At 49.8% G+C, this 19,415-nt stretch overlaps 1 protein-coding gene and 1 long non-coding RNA gene across 5 annotated transcripts in view; one reads left to right on the top strand and one right to left on the bottom strand.

Moving 5' to 3' along the window:
* WWOX (WW domain containing oxidoreductase) overlaps positions 1-19,415 on the top strand; it is a 969,209-nt gene that overhangs the window by 533,976 nt on the left and 415,818 nt on the right. The window lies entirely within an intron of this gene.
* Positions 16,280-19,074, bottom strand: LOC146402193 (uncharacterized). The gene is made up of 4 exons (XR_014805387.1): positions 18,932-19,074; positions 18,606-18,731; positions 18,198-18,304; positions 16,280-17,472 (listed from the first exon to the last, which is right to left on the bottom strand). It is a non-coding gene; the product is annotated as an uncharacterized LOC146402193 (long non-coding RNA).

The raw sequence follows: 19,415 nt of genomic DNA, 5'->3' as shown, positions 1-19,415 counted from the left end.
TGGGTGACAAATGCTTGTCGAGCCCCTAATATATGCCAAGAGTTGTCCTGCTGATTCATAAAGGGATTCTGAGCGCTGAGTAGAGAGGGAGATGGGTGGGACGGGTCCAGGATCTGGGGAAGATCACAGCGGAGGCTCTTCTGAGATGAACTGCACTAGATAGAACTTGACTCTCAAAGGTACCAGGCGCTGCAGAAAGCAGTAGTGTCGAGAGGGTAAGTGGATGAGCAGAGTTCCGGTCCTGCGAACCACGAACCACGGGGATTGGTTGAGAGTCTGGTTCTCCCTGTCAGACACGCCTGGTTTCAGATCCAATCATCTCCGATACAATCTCTCCATTTGGTTATGGTGTAATCCCTTTCCTCCCAAAGCCCGTTTTCTCATCTGCACGAGATGATGCCCCATCACAGGGGCGGTCCGTGGGCACATTGGGTTAAACGCGTGCCTGGCCCCTCGCCGTCAACACCGCGCCAGTGATCGTGGCGGACGGGTTATTCCGGATGTGTCTCCAATGACCATCCCTGCTCGTTCATCCTTGTGAGACCTCTGCTTGCTACATCTTTCCCTTAGCCCAAGGAAAGAAGGAAAATTTAAAAAAAAAAAAAAAATGCCAAGCTTGCCTTAAAAGAGTATGTGATCTCATTGGGGCGGCAGTCGCGTGTGCACTGGAAAAGGCTGCAGATGTCACCACCGCCACCCCAGGAAGAGCGCCAAGACGGAAAGCTCATAACTGGGAGACGCGTGCCGTTAATTACGAAAGGGAGGAGGCTTTTAAATAAGATTTTTTAAAAAGGAAAGAGACCCCGGAGCACATTGACAGAGCATTTGGAAATGAGCACCTTTATCTGGATAAGTTGGTCTGTCCGATCTTATGCTGGCTCGTAATATTTCCGCGTACACTTACCTCGTCAGCAGTGCATCCGTAACATTCATAACTTAGCGAATGGCAAATACCACTTAACTTTAAGCACTCGCCAGTTAAAAATGAATTTGCAGGCAGGAGTTTTATCTGTTTCTCTCAGTGTAATACACATCAGTCAAACCCAAAACAAATAAACAACAACAAAAGAAGGACAGACAGACCTAGTGTTCCCTTGAAGTAGTCCTCTGCAAAATCTCGTTTGTTTCACTTCACTGTTTTATTCATTTTAAGCACGTTTTCACCAAAGTGTTCTCCTCTAAGCCAGTCTCAATTCAATTTAAAGCGAAAGGGGTTTTTTGGGAGTTTAGATAATTTACATATAAAAGCGTTACTGTACATTTTATAAAATGACTGTGTTGAGAAAACAGCGATTTCAATTTAATCGTATTGTTATTCTGCAAGTCGAAATGCCTCCCTCTTGCTTCTCGGTCTTACTAACAATATTCCTTCTTGTCCTAATTTAAAATTGTGAGTGTTTGAAATTGACGTGCTCCTCTTAGACCTCACCAGCAGGACTTCAGGCCCACTGTGATTTGTCTGATAGACTTGAGGATTATATGCACATGCGAGGCAGAGAATCTTTATAATAATCTGAGCATGGCAGGTGTATTGCTCTTTGCAAAGTATTTTCTTTCTTCTCCCTGGAAATTTCGTTTGCCAGTGGCTGTAACCATTCAAAAACCGAAAGGCACAACGCGTCAGAACGAGGAAGCGCTGATACCTCATTTTACGATTCAAAATTTGCAGTGTTCTTTTTTTTTTTTTTTAATTTTTTGAAATGACACTGTTTTTCTGGGAAAGTCCTTAGAATCCAGTGGCTCTGCCTCAGCATCTCCTATCATCAAGTATCTTGGAGAAATCGACCCAGATGTTGAGGGTTTCAGACCACCCTATCTGTCCTAGGAAGCCCGCCAGTGCTTCACATGCTTGACCCTGGAATTGAATGTGAGGCTTGGACTCTATAAAAGAAAACACTCGAGTTTTATGATTCCGCAGGCTTGGGTTACGCCATAAATTTCCGCTGGTCTCCGCTTACTTGTCTCTTCCAGGGTTTCGGCTTATTCCCTGAGTCTGTTAGACAGGCAGCATCCAAGTGCCTGCCTCCAAAACACAGATGATTTCTTGGGGAGAAAATAAACAGCTGTGGAAACAGGGCCCACAGAGCTGCACTTAGAACTGATTTGGTCTTGAGCAGAGGATAAAGGTGAGTTCATCCTGCACCCCTGCCCCCTCGCTCCCAGAAGGACACCCAGAGCTTGCCCCCCAGGGCAGAAAAGCCGTCAGGACCTCTGATGAGGACAAGCCAGGGGTCTCCTTTGCAGTTTTTGGATTTGCTGGTACCAGGTCCTACATTTTATCCATCCACGTGATTGAGGTAGTTCATCAGTGATCACCTGTGGATATATATTTATATAAAGCCTCACAGCTCCTTCAACTGTTTCTTTCTTTCTTTTTTTTTTTTTTGTCTTTTGTCTTTTTAGGGCCACACCCGCAGCATATGGCATTCCCAGGCTTGGGGTACAATCGGAGCTACAGCTGCCGACCTACGCCACAGCCACAGCAATGCAGGATCCGAGCCACGTCTGCGACCTATACCACAGCTCACGGCAAGGCCGGATCCTTAACCCGCTGAGCGAGGCCAGGAATCGAACCCGCAACCTCGTGGTTCCTAGTCGGATTTGTTTCTGCAGCGCCATGACAGGAACTTCTCAACTGTGGTTCTTGGTTTGGGTACCACGTGGTTTGTGTCTCGTGAGTGGCAAGCAGCAGGAATATCTGAGAGCCCGTTGTCCTTTCTACAGTGTTGGTAACTTCCCTGCCCCGTGTCAGTTTCTTGTGTGTGAAGAAAGAAAAATATTTTTCCGTAACGAAAAGAATAAATTTTTTCCTCCCCGTATCCTAATTCCCTTTCCCCTTCAGGTTTTAACAATATCATAATACTGTTCACAGTTACTTGTTAATTCCTAGGTCCTTTTTAAAAACACCTGGGATAACATTTATTTTATTTGCTTGTTTTTTAGGGCTGCACCCATGGCATATGGAAGTTCCCAGGGTAGGGGTCAGATCAGAGCTACAGCTGTTGGTCTACACCACAGCCACAGCAACACGGGATCAAAGCCGCATCTGTGACCTACACCACAGCTCACGACAATGCCGGATCTTTAACCCACTGAGTGAGGCCGGGGATCGAAACTGCGTCCTCATGGATCCTAGTGGGACTCGTTTCTGGTGTGCCACAAGGGGAACTCCCATTTATTCTTGTTATTGTATGGAGATACTTAAGGCCAGGGATCAGAGTATTTTCTCTTCTTCAGAAGTCATAGGTGTTAAGTTCAGGGCAGTCTGAGCCACTTGTTTTAGCAAGATTTACTCTTTAAAGAAAGAATATATGCTTTGAAATCAGGGGCCTGGGTGCCAGACCCAATTCCATCACTTACAGGCTGTGTGACCTTGGAGAAAAAGCTTAACCTCCCTGAGCCTTTTCTAAGTATTAAGTGGCCAATAGCATCCGCACAGGGGTGCTCTGGGGGTTGATGAACAAATGCCGGACAAGTAGCACGTGTTCTATAGATTTTTCCTTCTGCCTTCCTACAAATAAATGGGCCTCGATTGCTGTCCCAACAAATAGGCATTAGAGCAAATACAAATGTATGGGTAAAAGCTGGAAGATTTGATAGCCAAGTAATGGCAAGAAACACATCTGCATACCTGTGACTGTCCTTTGGTGCTCATGGCCCACTAAGGAGCTTTTTATGTAAACTATTAAATAAATTTGGATCCAGCCATGTGCTTTTCTTTGAAAGTGGCATTTTGAATATCAGTGCTATTTGAAGAAGCTGCAGTGTTGACCGATACCGTATCTTCCTTCCCATGCCTTAAGATCACGATCCTACGTACCCTGATCCCCTGTAAGTTACACCTTTAGAATGAGTCACTTGTTCATTGATTCACTCAGCATCTGCTGGGCCGCCCTCGTGTGTCAAAATGGGCCAAAGGGATTGAGGAAGCAGCTGTCCCTGGCCGCGCTCCCCGTCTGTCCAGTGGAGGACACAACCAGATGGACTGCGGCCTCTGGCAGTGGTTGCGGTCACTGGCTGCAGGGTCAGATGGACTTGGGTTCCATCTCAGCTCTGCCCCCCACAAGTTGCACGACGTGACGGGGCGATTTTACTCAGCCCCCTTGGGCTCAGTTGCCTCATCTGTAAAACGGAGGTGATAACAGCATCTTACTTATGGAGATGTCTGAGGGTGAAGTGCTGGCGACAACATCTGGAAGTGGCCATGAAATAGACAAGTGTTGTCACTGTTCCTGGCATGTAGGGAGTACCCAGTAAATAGAAGGAGCTTCGTGGTTGGCAGTGTATTTTATTTCACGGGGTGCAGGGAACAAAGAAGTCATTCTGTCCTTCTGGCAGCTGTGGTGTTCGTCTCTTGGCTGTGAGGGGCTCCCCGCTGGTGAGTGTGGTGGGTCAGAGGAACAAAGTTGGGGCAGGATTTAAAGCAACTCTAGTTTGTTGGTTTTTTGTTTTTTTGCTTTTTAGGGCTGCACCTGTGGCATTTGGAGGTCCCCAGGCTAGGGATTGAATCAGAGCTAACAGCTGGCGGCCTACACCACAGCCACAGCAACGCCGGGTCCTTAACCCACTGAGTGAGGCCAGGGATCGAACCAGCAACCTCATGGTTACTAGTCAGATTCGTTAACCACTGAGCCATGAAGGGAACTCCTGTTGGTTTGGTTTTTCATGAGTGAGGGGATGGAACATGATGCAAGGACGCGAGTGGTATGTACCTGGATGAAACTGGATGACGTTTATAAGCACTGGGGAGAGCAAGGAAACGTAAAGGCGAAAGCTAGGCAGGTGGGCTGCTGCCCTGTTCGTTGACACAGGTGGAGAAGGGGGCATCTTTAGACTTTCCCATTAGCTGCAGCGCATTTGCTTTCTTCTTTTTGTTTTGAGTTCCCTCTTCAGAAGTGGTACCCAATGCTGGTAACATATTAGACTCACCTAGGAAGATCTGAAACTTCCCAACACCATAATGCATGGTTTTGGCCTTGGGAGTCAGTATCTGTCACGGCGGCCTTTGCTACCAAAAGCTCCCCCCGCACAAGGACCAAGGCAGCGGAGACAAGGGCGATGGCAAGATGCCTGGCTTGCTCCGGACTGTGATTATAAATGAACGGAAGCCACAGAATCCACTGCCCACCTGCTTTGCATCTGTACATTTCTCTTCTTCCAGCTTCATCCTCTTCTTTCACACTCTCCCCCGCCGTCTTTTCCTACCTCTCAGAGACCCTGGGAGGTTCTGTGTGGTGTCGACAGCCTCACAGCTACTCTGGGCTTTGAGTCCCCTCTGGCGTGACTCATGACAGTTGCTCACTGCTTTCCCATCTCTGCCAAGGTCACAACTGGACCTGGCTCTTTGTTCCTTGGCATCAGACTAAGCTAGCGGAGGTAACAGATAACCCTACAATTTCAGTGATGTCACACTGAATTCTTGTTTTGTTTTGTTTTCGGTCATTTTGGGCCACCCCGAGGCATATGGAGCTCCTGAGCCAGGGATCAGATCAGAGCCACAGTGCAACCTAAGCCTCAGCTGCAGCAACCAACGCCTAACCAACTGTGCCGGGCCGGGGAGCCAACCAGAGTCCCAGCAGCTCGAAAGACACCGCCACCGATTCTATTTCACCACATCGAGAGGGCGCTTCTAACACTTAATTCTTTTTTTTTTTTTTTTTTTGCTTTTTGGGGCTGTACCTGCGGCATATGGAGGTTCCCGGGCTAGGAGTCGAATTGGAGCTACAGCTGCCAGCCGTCATCACAGCTCACAGCAATGCCAGATCCTTAACCCACTCAGCAAGGCCAGGGATTGAACCCAGATCTTCACGGATATTAGACAGGTTCATTACCACTGCGCCACAACGGGAACTCCTTAATTCTTGATGTAAGGATTTATTTGTAGCTCTGGTCATAGATGATTGTGGATCACTCAGGGACCCAGGCTCTATCCATCAGGGCTCCACTGTCCATTCCCTGGGCGGCCCGGCAGAGGGGCAGAGAGAGCAGACCCGAAGCACGTGGGATGTTTCCAGGCCAGCCCTGCAAGCAGCATACCTCACACCCACCCTCATGCCATTGGCAGAGAATCAGGAATGTACTGGAAGAAGAGAGAAGTGGGTTTAGTGAAGAACTAAGCGGCCTTTGCCTCATCCCTCTGTTCTGGATCTCAGCCCTTCATTTATAATCTATAATTAAATCTTTGGGGAGTGCCTCTCTCCGCCTGGACACTCCTCTACAGGCTCTGCTTACCGGCGTCGAATAAAGAACTAGGTGAGAACATAAGGTAGTTGATTATATTATCTGTACAAAAACTTGCGGCTTAGATTTTCCACCGTGCTCTATGAAAGTGAGAGTTTTCGTTGCTGTAACTTCTAGCAACGACTCGAGAATAACTGTCCTTTCATTCCTTCGTTCTTGCCCCTCCTTCTTCCAGAAGACATGAAGGCACATAGTTTTTCCTGCTCTGTAGCCACTGCGACAGTCCTCGTTATTATCAGCTATTAGAGTCATGGGTGTGTCTTTACCGTATTGAATCGGGCAGGTCAGTGCCCCTTGGTTTGGGAATTCGGAGCGGCAGACCCCCTCGTGGAAAGTCCTCTGGTGAAATGACCAAAGTCCCCAGAGCCGGAAAAGCATTTCCATACCGTTCCTCTTGGCTCGTTGCCCTTGGGATTGAAAAGCGCGTGCTCTGAGCTCTGGATAAATACGGCAGGACCGTTTCCTCCCGCCTCCGGGAGGTGTTTTCTGGGGAGCAGTGACAAGGATGCGATGAGGTTTTATGCACATGTGGAGTTTCCCAGACGTGTCTCACCCCCATTTCTCACCCTGAAGAGTTTCTCACCAGCCGTCTTGTTTCCTGCTTTCTGTCTTTGTTGCTCACCCGTAGCCTGTGGCCTCTCCTTCCCTCCCAGCCTTTGCTTCGTTAGTTTGTTCTGTCACTCACTATTCATGTGTTAACAGTGGGCTTCATGAAGGGCTTGTTTCGTATTTTTTTCGGAATTTTAGAGCTTCAACAGAAGAGAGGAGGTGAGGGAAGAGTGAGCCATCCGGTTCGGTGACTCCTCTCTCTTAAGCATCCCCAGCATGAGATCGTATCTTGGGCAAAGCTCCTTGGCAGGCTGGTCTCCATACACAGGGCGATAGAAGACCCCCTGCCTTGGCCTCCCCACCAGTCATGCAGCCTTCCTGGGGAAACGGAGGTTGCCTTGGATAAGCAGGTGTTTCTTATTGTGAAGTAATCAATTTCATTTTGTCATATACCTAGCTGCGTAAAGAAAACGTGATTAGGAAGTTGAGGAAGATAGCATTTGCCTTTGCATTATTAGTAAAAAGAATTTAGTGATCAGCAAGAGTGATGACATTGGAGGGGAAATAAGTAGAGAAGTCAGGGGAAGGTAGCATAAGAGTAGGATAGACAAACAAAGTCAACACAAAGTCAAGCTGGTAAAATGTGTGTCAAAAGGGCTTAAAAACTAGGTGGAAGTGCACTCTGAGCTTCCTAGTGGGCCTGGCAAAAAGGGAAATGTGATCACTTCTCTGGTTCCCAGTTATTTCTAGAACTGCTCCCTAAGAGACAGATCTACTTTGGGTTCTAATATGAGAAGGACATTTATGAATGGAATAATAGTAACAGGAATAGGCAGGGGTGGGTCCTCCCCTAGAGCCTTTGGAAGGAGTGCCGCCCAGCCAATACCCTGGTTTTTTGGACCTCCAGAACAGGGGGAGTATAAATTTCTGACCTCCAGAACTGGGGGAGTATAAATTTCTGGCCTCCAGATCTGGGAGAGTATAAATTTCCTTTTTTTTTTTTTGTCTTTTTGACATTTCTTGGGCCGCTCCCGCGGCATATGGAGGTTCCCAGGCTAGGGGTCGAATTGGAGCTGTAGCCACTGGCCTACGCCACAGCCACAGCAACGCGGGATCCGAGCCGCATGTGCAACCTACACCACAGCTCACGGCAAGGCCGGATTGTTAACCCACTGAGCAAGGGCAGGGACCAAACCCGCAACCTCATGGTTCCTATGAGGTTGGATTCGTTAACTACTGCACCACGACGGGAACTCCTCTCCTTTTTTTTTTTTTTTTTTGCAGCGATCCAGTCTATGGTCATTTTTTACAGCTGCCACAGGAACCCCCATATGGAGATCAAAGACTTTGCTCAGTTGCTGCAGTTTTGATTCCTGAACCTGCTGTGCAATGCGTCTTCCCAGATGGTAGAACTACTGCTGGCCCAAACCCACTGGGTTCTGTTCAGGTTCAAATAAGACTATGTCTCTGAACAGATGCATAGCAGTGCCTGACACTGAACCAGTCAAGTCCTAGTTTCCCCTTTCAGTGACCCTGTACTTCTGCCAACTCGTATCTCACCAATCCACAGGGCAGACATTCTGTTAATTTCAGCTTTTCCATGTGCTATATCACACAGCAACCGTGGTGTATATGTCTTGTGAATACCTAAGATTTTTAAAAATTCCTTGCCACGAATTGTTGCAGAATTCTTAATATTGTTGGGAATAATACTAGTTGGTCCAAGAACATAAAGTTCCTTTGTTTTGTTTTTAAGGCTCTGGTTACATGTGGTCATTTTGCCTTCTGAAAAGTGTTATGTCAGGATGCTTTCATGAACAAGCCTAGGACCTCAGATCCATTCTTTTCCCACCCTTCCATCAAACGTTTCCTTGTAATCCACGTGCTAGGCTGTTTTGGGCCCACCAACTCCATAACTAAGATATTGCTTAAGACTCATTTACCCAAGTCCAGGAGGAACAAATCTTTGAGGGGAAAAAACCCCACGAATAACCTTCTCTTTCGGCTTATCACATACAACGTGGGAAGTCTCTTCCGATAGGGAAGCACCAGGAATCCAAGAATCCTGCGACCGCAGTAGCCATGGGAGATGTGGAAAGTGAGCAGTGATTTTAAAATCACGGTCACTCTGTTTGTTCTCTTCGGAACAACAGGTTATCATCATTAACCAAGTCACCCAACTTGGAGTGTCACGTCACCTGCAGAGCAGTTGTTGCTGGCGTCACTGTAGCATCCCACACATTATGTTTGGTGTTAATTTAAGATAGTGTCAAAATTAGCTGGTATCATCTGCAGGAAGTTGCTGGTTTTGTTGGTTTGGGTTTTTGTGTTTAAATGGGTCCAGTTTGGGCAGTAAGCCCCAGGAGGACTTACAGGTCGCTCACACCTTGGCTGATGAATTGCCGATGTCCCTAATGCATCGGCAATTGTATTTGAGCTGGTATTTGAGCCAACAGTGTGACATGTCCAAGGTGAGACCTGAGGTTAGAACTTGGAGCCAAGAAGCATGCCCACATCAAGGTGCCAACTGCCCTCCCTTTTCAGGAACAGCTCAGTGATTTCCACACCTGTTGCAGGATGTGTCACTTCAAAGATAGGTACTAATACCCTGTCTCCCCCCGACATCTTCCTGGTACTGTTTCCTTTCAACCCCCATGTTTCAGCATAGGCTTGTGACAAAGGAAAGGCATGTTAACTGCTGTCTTTTGTATTTTTTATTTTTGTCTCTTCTAGGGCTGCTCCACAGCATATGGAGGTTCCCAGGCTAGGGGTCGAATCGGAGCTGTAGCCGCCAGCCTACGCCAGAGCCACAGCAACGCGGGATCCGAGCCGCGTCTGCAACCTACACCACAGCTCACGGCAACGCCGGATCCTTAACCCACTGAGCGAGGCCAGGGATGGAACCCGCAACCTCATGGTTTCTAGTTGGGCTTGTTAACCACTAAGCCATGACGGGAGCTTCCTTTTTTCTTTTTTAATTCCTTTGTTCTTTTTCCCATCCCATTCTCATCTGTCCCTTTCCTGCCTTCTTTTGCTCCTCATTTCTTCGGACTCGTTTGGTTGTTGGAACCATTACCTTGAAGTTGAGACTAGGCAGCGTCAGGCTTACCAATGTGCTCTTCAGGTGTTACTGCGCGTGACCCTGTGCCATCAAGGTGGTCACCACGTGGGACGCCTGGAAGAAGCGGGAGGGGAGGCTGGGATGCAGGGTGCAGTTTTCCGCAGCCGTCCTCTCTGTCGTGGTTTTAGGTTGGCCTGCATATTCTTTGACCTTCTCCCCCAAAGAGGTAGAGTCTGATTCCACCCTCCCATCCTTGAATGGGGCCACTCTTACTGATTCCCTTCCAACTGATTAGAATGTGGTCCAGGGGACCTTGCGGTTTGGTCCAAAGAGGCGATCGTGCTTCCGTCTGGTTCTACCTCTCTCCTCATGGGAGGCTCCCCCTTGGAGCCTGGCTGCCCTGCTGTGAGGATGCTCCATCTGGCTCCCGAGCACCGGAGCTCAGCCTGCATCCGGAGACCTGGAACTCAGGCTGCATCAACCATGCGACAGGACGTGCCCCCCGAGCCTGCCCATGGTTCCAGCTTCCCAACACTGTCAAACAGGAACTGACTGGCCCCCTGGTGCCCTCGTCAAATTCCTGACTCATAGAAGAAGTCATGAACCGGAGAAGGGGGTGGTCCACACCTCTAAGTCATGGGGTTGTTTGATGCACATGTATAGTAACTGGAATATCTTCTAATCAATACTCTCAGCTGATTCTTTTCCATCAGAAATGAAGCCGTTGTACTTCATTCACCACCTGGCTGTGGTGTGGCGTACCCGAATTTGAGGATATTTGACTCACGTGCTTTAAGGAAGTTAAATACAGTAGAAGTAAATCAGCGGCGGTGAGTTGAGCTGAGCCTGGCCTGGCCTGTTTTCTGTAGCTTTCAGTCCCTGCGGCAGGGAGGAGCGGGTGTTTCTGCCCTTCTCAGGAAGGGCTCAGGAATTACCTGTCTTGGCTCCGACTTCCTCCTTTCCTGAGAATGAGCGAGCACCGTGTTTGCACGAGAATGAAGATGTGACATTCATTCTGTGTCATTCCTGACTCTGAGCAGGCGGATGGCTGTTTACTGTTGTCTTTTCCTGCTGGGCTTTTTCAAGACCCATTCCTTAACCACCCCCCCCTTTTTGTGGTTTTCACATTTTAATAACGTGAAACCGTGTTTCCCAAACTTCATTTTTATACCACCTTCACACCTTTTGTGCTGTCTACTCTTCTGTTATAGTGTTTGCTTGTAATTTCTCTTTAAATCTACTTAGATTTTTAATCACAGCTATTTATGAGAAAAGTTTTATATTACTAATAGAGATGGAAGACCGGTGTCATTTGTCGGAAATACCAGATACTCATTAAAAATAACCAAAAAGCAAACCGTGGTTTTAAACTCTGGTTAGATTGCCCGTGACTCTGGAGTTAAAGAGAAAGAAGCATCAAAACCAGACTCTTGCTTTTTCTCATGCATATAGGATTGTAAGAGAATTGGGAAGGGAATTTTCCCTTCCATGCCTGACTCAGGAGTATAGTCCCAGAAGACTGGAACTCAGGTGTAATATGTGCCTGTCAGTTTCCCCAAAGCACCTTTCTCGCAATTGTCCTAATCAGAACTTCAAAAAGATCTACTGTGTTAATAAACCTGTTAGTCACGGGCCTTTTTAGAGGGTTGTTGGCTGTCATTTCTCAGACTGGAGCTATGTCCATACCAGTTTAGGAAATCTGTCAGGCCCTTAATCTAGTCGAGCTCGGAGACAAAACTGGTTGATGAGGAACCAGGGCTCTGGTGAGGAATTGTATATATAGCTCCTTGAGTGCCCTGCTGTTTGATCTGCTGGTATTCTGGGTGTTGGAGGGTGTTCTGGATGAGATTAGCATTTGAATCAGACGGAATGAATTAGATGGGCTTCCCTAAGTCTGGGTGGGCCTCGTCCTGTCAGTTGAGGGCCGGAATAAAGCGAAAGGCTGACCCTCTCCCCAACTCCTCCTCCCTGAGTCGCTTAGGCTTTTTCCTGCCTCTGGACTCAAATTGAAACATCAGCTCTCCTTGAGCCTCAAGCCTGCCAGCTTTTGGACTAGAATTTATACCACTGGCTCTCCTGGGTCTCCCGCTTGCCAAATGACGGTCCTGGGACTTCTCCGCCTCCATAATCACATAAGCCAGTTCCTTATAATTCATTAATAAACTAATGAATAAGTGCATATGTATAGCTTATTGATTCCATTTCCCTGGAGGACCCTGATTAATATGGAGGCAAGATCCTGTTTTGAGTGATTTGGGCTCCAGGAGTCGTTCAGATATGTCAGCCGTGAAGCTTCCTGGTCTGTCCTGAGCCATGCAGGTATTCAGAGTGCTCATTCGTGGTCATCTTTCGGTGTCGTGTCTGGGGGCACAGGCGGCCCTGGCCCCAAGGAGAGAGCAGGCAGTTCCCCCACTCTTGGTATCTTCATCTTCCAGAATAATCATGCCTTCTTCAGCCACGGTAGCCCCTGGCCCACGTACTGGTCCATTTCCACAATGGCTCCACCCAGTGGTGTCTGACTGCATAGAAGGTTGGAGATGGAAGCCCTGGAATCCTCCCCACCCGCTTTGCTCTCCGTGTGGTGTATGCGAGACCTTGTGTATCATGCGAGGCTCCACACCCTGTGCCTTGGGGCAGAGTCCATGCACGTGGCTCTTGCCCAGCTGGACCAGAAGCCAGAATACATTCCGGCTTCCCCCTAAGTCCCATATACACTTGCTCTCATCCTCTGGCCTCTCTTGGGCCGGCCGTCTCAATTTACCTGCCAGACGACTGGTAAACCCACCTCGAGAGATCCTGGCCTGGGTTGATTCTCTTAACCCCGTGTCTTAAATAGAGTCACCTAGAAGGAGATCCCGAGACAGGGACTTGGCTGCAGAGTGCTTTACAGCGGGCGTGTTCTCGGGGGAAGCCTGGGATGGGTGGACAGCAAGGTGGGAAGGGGGAAGCGATGTCTTCTGGCTCTGGCCTGCCCGCGGGGCTCTGCAGGATGACGTGGACCTCAGAGCCATCCCACCTTGAAGCCAGAGGGCCAGGCTCTTCTAGCCCCAGGTCGGGCAGTCTTGGGCCGCCCCCTGTGGGGGCTGCCGCGCCTTCCCAGGTGTCTTGGGCGAGGTCAACAAAGGCAATAGCCGGGACTCCTTCTTCAGAGAAGGTCGCAAGAGCTGGGAGTTGGCACAGCGGCCAAGGGAAGGGGATTCATCGATGGTACCAGCAGCCTCTGCCCCTCCCTCCTCGTCACCGTTGGTGCCTCCTAGTCTCACTCACAGAGACGGACACATCCTCATATGGATCATTATACACACCACACGGTATTTGTCATCTGTCTGTTTCACTTCTTGCTGTTGCCTTCATCACAGAGCCCTGTAAAACCGATGCCAGAGCAGAGGCTAGCTGCGCAGAGGTGATGTGTAGGGGCCCTCGAAGTCATGAACTCGGCTGGGTTATGTGACAAAGGGGGTGTCAACATGGAGGTGTCGGAGAGGCTGGCCGGGTCCTTGGCGACTCCCTGGCTCTTCTTACCTGGTTTCCTTCTTGCAGAGACGTGTGCGGTGCGTTGGAAGAGGAAACGCTGGCAGCGCCCTGGCTCCCGTCCTGGGTGGTTTTCCTCCAGGTCTCTCTTTCCCTCCCCTGGCCCCCTAGTCAGTCCTTCCCTTTATCAGTATTTATCGTTTTTAATCCGTTGCCTCCATCCCAGGAAAAAAAGGTGCTCACGTGCTGCCGTGTGCCCTAGTGTCACTGTCACAGCCTGGCGAGGTGGTCTGGCTCCAAGCAGCTCAAGGTTTGGTTCCTAAGTGGCGGCTGCCAGAAAGTTCAAGGCTCCGATTGTGTCTTTCTGAAGAACACAGTTCGATTAGGTCGAAGTGACCTTTGAAAGCCCTTGTGTGTGTCTGACCCGCCAAAGTTCAGAAGGTTGTCAGAGCGAAGGCTGCAGCCGTTTTAAGATTTCAGGAGCGGCTGGAGCCCAAGACATGATTTGCCACCTTCTTCATATTGTGTTTGAAGCATGCTCTTGCCACAGGGTGAAATAGAGTCAGTGCATGTGTTGCTTTTTTATTAGTATCCTAATTAGACACAAAATCAGCCTTGGCGCATAGCTTGTAATCTACAGACTGTCTCTGTGTAAGACTCTGGGGTTGGTGAGTGAACATCGGCTCCAGTTAGCCAATGAAATGCCACGAAGAAAATGGGAATTTTAAATAATCAGCCTTCCACTGCCTTGGGACCCTCGGCATATTAAAACCTCAATATATCTGTACTTTTCTCACTTTTATTAGACGAGTGCGTGTTTGCACAAAGCAGCTGCTCGTCTGGCTAGTCCCTTAGTACTCCCTCACATTTTTTTATTATCCTCTGTCGCTTTTGAAGCCTCCCCACTGGCCTGATCTCCTGCTTTGCCCCCTGAAATGGGCAGCAGGTGACCCAGATGAGACTCTGTCTCTCGCGTTTGACAGACATGAGTGTGGGCAGAGGCTGAAGCTGGGCTCCTGGAGCCCATGCCTGAAACCGCAGAGCCATAATGCCCTCGTCCTGGTGATGAGGAGGTAGGGAGAGGACAGAGATGTCCTCCTAAATACTGTCCCATCATCACGTCTTTGAACCCGTGAGATTGTGCTGTCTCTTTACCCTTATCACTGGGACCCCTGCTAAAGGCCACCTCCTATGTTGGCAATTTCGTCCTGGCCCTGGAAGGCAGAGGGTGATGAGACAAGTTCAGTGGCAAGCAGCCATGGCTTCCTGATTGACTCTCCTTTCTCTGTCTTTGGAACACAGCATGGGGTCTGGCCTTCTGTTTCATGGCTCAAAGTCATGGAAGCCTCAGGCAGGGCAGCAGGAACCTCTATATCCCAGATGACTTCCCAGCTGCCCTGGAATATCCCGAAAGCTGAGGCTATGAATTTTCTTCTGAATGCTGAAATACCTGTCCCTGGAGGTGTTTGCTGAATGAATATGTGATCCCAAGGACCATTCTTGCAGCACTTCAAGGAAGGTGCTTTGCTTCCGAGCAAGCTTTGGTACCCAGACCCTCTCCTCTGCCCTTAGAGTATTAAGACCATGTTTAGGCAGCAGTTATCAAGGAGCCCACTGGGGGCTGCATGCTTTCAGAAAGCAAAGCACCCATCCTCAGAAGTCCTCGCGTTCCCCCAAGCTCTGGGAGGGTGTTACAGAAGTGAGTTAGATGCAGTAGGCCCCACAAACACACTGAGCTGGGCTGGGAGTGAAGAGACATGAAAAGGCACGTGAAGAAACGGAGGTGTGGTGTTGAATAATGAGGATCAGACAGAGCAGGAAAATGGCGCATTTTTTTCCTCACACACATGCCCTCAGTAAAATGAGACATTTCATTCCCTCCAGATCGTCTCCCCAAAGGAGACACTGCTTCAGGAGCTGAATGCCCAAGTGTACCCCCTTCCCCGTCACTCACCGCTACCCCTCTGCCCTCCCGCCCGACCCGGGCCTCTACGTGGCTGCCCCCAAGCACAGCCAGTATCTCCCACAGACTGTTCCCGAGCTGGAAAACAGTTTTCTCTTCTGAGAACTCACTTTCTTTGAAAGAAACCCCACCGCCACCCACCTCAAGTTGAAAGAGGAATTCAGGAAGGGCTGGGTCCTAGGGCGTGTTTCAAATGCCAGCCCGGCTCAGACCGTCTGTTGTGCCTGCGTGTTTCTCTGTGAAATTACCCATCAAGGGGGCCCAGGAAAGTTGAGTCACGCAGCTTCATCTGGTACTGAGCAAAGGCTCACATGATGTGTGAAGCCAGGACCTGTAACGGTGGTTGGCAGAGCTGTGAGCTGGGACCTTTGCAGCCCAGCTGGCTGCAGAGGGAGGGAAAACCACCCCAGGACTTCAGTTTCCCGGGCTCACTGGTGACTAGAAGGCCACGGTTGCGGATGGGGATTCCGAGATCGAGGTGCAGAGGGGGCTTCCTAAGCCTGTGTTCAGGGGTGTGGGGGTACCACTTAATGCCTCTGTGCTGGGATGGAGGGACTTGGTGGGATTGATTTGGCAAACAAGTTAATGTGTTGTTATGGCTGCCAGTTGACTGATTGAATTGCTAGTAATTGGGGCAGGGGAAGCATTTAATTTGATGCACTGAATGCAGGACCACCAGAGTTGGTATCGTGGCTGCAGCAGTTTTTAAGTGTGTGCACGAGTGTGTGTTTGTGTGTGTGTGTGCGTGTGCATGCATGTTTAGTCCTTTAGCCTCCTCTGTTACTCGGGGGTCTTCATTCCCATCCTCTACCAGCTCACCAGCCCCCATCCTCAGCCCCCAGAGCAAACAGGACAAAGGTTTATTTGTCACTGGAGAATGATGCAAATCCAGGCTCTTCTCTTTCGCAGACCAGGGCTCTCCTAAGTGTCACGCACCCATGGTGGTCCCCTCGGGCAGGGGTCCACCAACTGCAGTCCACCACCGAGGAGTCTGGTTTTTATCAATAAAGTTTTATTGAAACACAGCCACACTCTTTGTGTAGGAATTGCTGCGGGCTGCATTCACATTACAACAGTTGAGTCGTGGTCCCACAAAGCCTAGACTATTTCCTGTGGCCTTTTTAAAATAGAATTGCCGACCCCTTAGGGTTGCCAGATTTTGCACATAAAAATACAGGATGCTTATTTAGCTTTGAATTTCAGAGAAACAATCATTTTGTTTTATTTTATTTTATTTTAGCCAAACTGTGTCACACACTTAGCTGGGCATCCTGTGTTTTTTAATCTGGCTACCCTTGACCCTGCACCAGGGTACAGGAAGCAAGCATTGCAGCTTCTGTCTGTCTTTGAGCTCATCCCATTTCAATTCCATTTCTTGCAGTGTTTCCTAATATCACCTCTAGGGGTATGTACCTCATTTGTAGATAAAGACGGCTACAGCTGTTGGGAGGGGATGCTCCAGTTTTCACTGCACTGCTCGTGGCGCATGATCAAAGCAGTGTGGAGACGGAGAGAGCAGGAAACCCTCCCGCCCACGGAACCAGCCTGGGCTTCCGGTGGGACCGACAGCTGGAGAATGCCGCAGAAGGAAAGAATGCAAATTCCAGCTCAGGGTGGTCTGAGTTGCTTGAGCACCCTGGGTTCTGTGTCCTCACGAGGATTTGGAGAAAACAGGTAGTTCCTAGGCTGGGTTATGATGAAACCCCATCGGGTGTTTGTATCGTCGGTGACCAGAGCCTGAGGGGTGTCCTCCATGTCCTGCGAGTGTTCTCTTTGCTGCAACGCACGTGAAATGAAATCTCCAGGGAGCAGAACGCACAGAGGGTCCCCAGGGCACGGCGTCGGCTTCTGTCCAGTCAGGCCTTCCCTCTCGAGCAGCCTTGTGGCCACACCAGTGACTCATGCGGGGGCTTAGCTGTTTGTGTCCGGAGAGCTCAGAGCACTCTGCCCTGTGGTTTCAGTTCCCATGGGCCTCGGCGACACAGTTTTGTTTCCACTTTGGTTTATCCTGTGAGTTTCCAGCCTCTTTTGTATCTTGCGAAAGTTTGCAGGGAATCGTTTGAAACAGTCCCCCGAGCAGCCGCTGCCATGGCCGTCGGGGTTCATGGTGAGAGCCCGGCAGGGGCGTCCGGTCAGGCCACGGTCACTTCCTGGGCTTCCAGAGGGAGGCGGGAGAGGGCCCTGGCTTCTGGGAGGACAGAGGGGTCAACACGCTGCAAAGCATGACACCCCCCTCCCCACCCAGCACACTCAGCCCACAGCAGTACAGGGACAGCCCGGGAACGGGTCCAGCCACCCCCTCAACTCCGAAAACGCCCACCGCTCTCCTCCGAGGGGGAGATGCTGCCCCGCAGTCTGAACAGCTTCCTGGCTACGCAGCCTGGCAGGTCAGCCCCGATTCCTGTCCGCTGCCAGGACGTGGAGAAGGCTGGCAGAGGGGAGCCACCCACTGCGTGTGAGGTGACAGACATGGGTTGAGAGGGGAATGATGGCCCTCTTGGTCCCTCTGAGGCCAGCAGTCCCATTCTCTCCTAGAGAAGAAGTGCTTTCCACCATTCATCTCTCCTTTCAGTAGCAGGTTCTTCCCGCCATCATGCCCAGCACTACACACAGGGGTTACGAGGTGACTGAGACTCAGCCACCCTCAAGAAGCATCGTTTAGAGAAGAAATTAGGATAGTAGTAGATTTTTTAAGGCAGTGTGATGGGACTTGGGGTGCAAGAAAGCAGTGTGCCCTATCAGAACACTGTGCAGGGGTATTCGGCACAGCTGAGAAGGTGCTACTTCAGCTGGGTTTTGAGGGCTGAGTAGGAGTTTGTTAGAGGAGGAAGGAAACAGAACTTATAAAGCTCCTAGGCTCAAAATGGCAGGGTGTGTCTGAGAAGCTGCACATGCTTTGGGGTTTTTATTTACTTGCTTGAGTAGCTGCAGGTGCCCTGTGTGCAGAGGTGACAAGAAGGAACCAGGTTGGGGTACACTGCATTTCCCATAGCTGAATGCAAAGTGGAAAACAGGAATTCCTAAAGAGATAAAAAGTAAAATGGGCTTCTTGACCCAAAAACCTATGTGGTGCCTTGACTAAAGTCATCCATTGAGCAGAGAACAAAACTCACATTTTTCCCAAAGCTTTAACAGCCCCCGCCTTCCACCTCATGCTCACAGCCTGCCCTGATCCGATCCACCCCAGCCCCAGCCTCCCTGGCGCCTTGCCTGCCCCTGCCCCCCTGGCACATAACCGTTTGTTCCAAGGGGGCCAACAATGCTTGCCATTTGGAATTTCTTGAGGAAGAAACTAAGGGCCTGAGAGGACAAAGAACTTACCTTAGGAGATGGAGCCAGGTCAGGGTGGAGTCTGGACTTGAACCTGCGTCTCTTTGTCAAAGCCAAAGTCCTTTCCCCCAGGCTCTTTCCTGGAAGAAGTCAGCCTTCATGGCACTCGATCAGTTCCTGTTAGTGATTGATGGATCGCAGTCAGATTTTTTAGCCAGCTTTGGCTGAGCTGGCCATCCTCCCTCCCCCAGTCCCTCCGCCACCCCCTTCCAAAGCCTGAGTTTCCAGGGCTTCTCGCCACGGGTACTTGGCTTTGAAAAAAACGAGCTTATTTTTCCTGCTTGTGTATCCTGGCCTTTCTCCCCCTGCTCACGCACAGCTGAGCCAGGTGCTGAAAGGTGCCATCTGGGGGGACCTCTTTTTAATGGTCCTGTTTGGGGGTCCCTCCCCAGAGAGGGGCTTGCGGGAATCTTCTCCCAGAGCCTCTTTTTCTTGGATCCGCTTGGAGATGTAACATTTCAAAGCCCTGCTTGGCTGGAGGACTTTTTATTGTAAACATAAAACCGTCATTGAAACAGTAAACGTTTTACAGCTGTTTTTCAGCACATAAATTTTCATGGACACCCACCCCCTCACTGCCACACCCTCCCCATCTATTTCTCCTCCTCTCTCTCTCTCTTTGGCTCTCTTTTTAACCCTTTCATGTAGTTCCAAGGCCAGAGCAGAGGCTGGGTAGAGGGGCTGGATCGCAGGTAAAATATACCAGGCGATGCCCGGTCGTGCCGTTCACGAAAGACGTTGTACTTGAACCCAGCGAGGCATGTGCAGCTTCCAGGTCCCTGCCAGGGGATGCAAACAGTT

Source organism: Sus scrofa, chromosome 6 (assembly GCF_054392235.1).
Source record: "Sus scrofa isolate SSC_HxYL_T2T_F1_AM1 chromosome 6, Sscrofa_HxYL_maternal_Yorkshire_Landrace_v2.0, whole genome shotgun sequence".
NCBI classification, from domain to species: domain Eukaryota; kingdom Metazoa; phylum Chordata; class Mammalia; order Artiodactyla; family Suidae; genus Sus; species Sus scrofa.
This window is presented reverse-complemented; position numbering and strand designations above follow the sequence as displayed.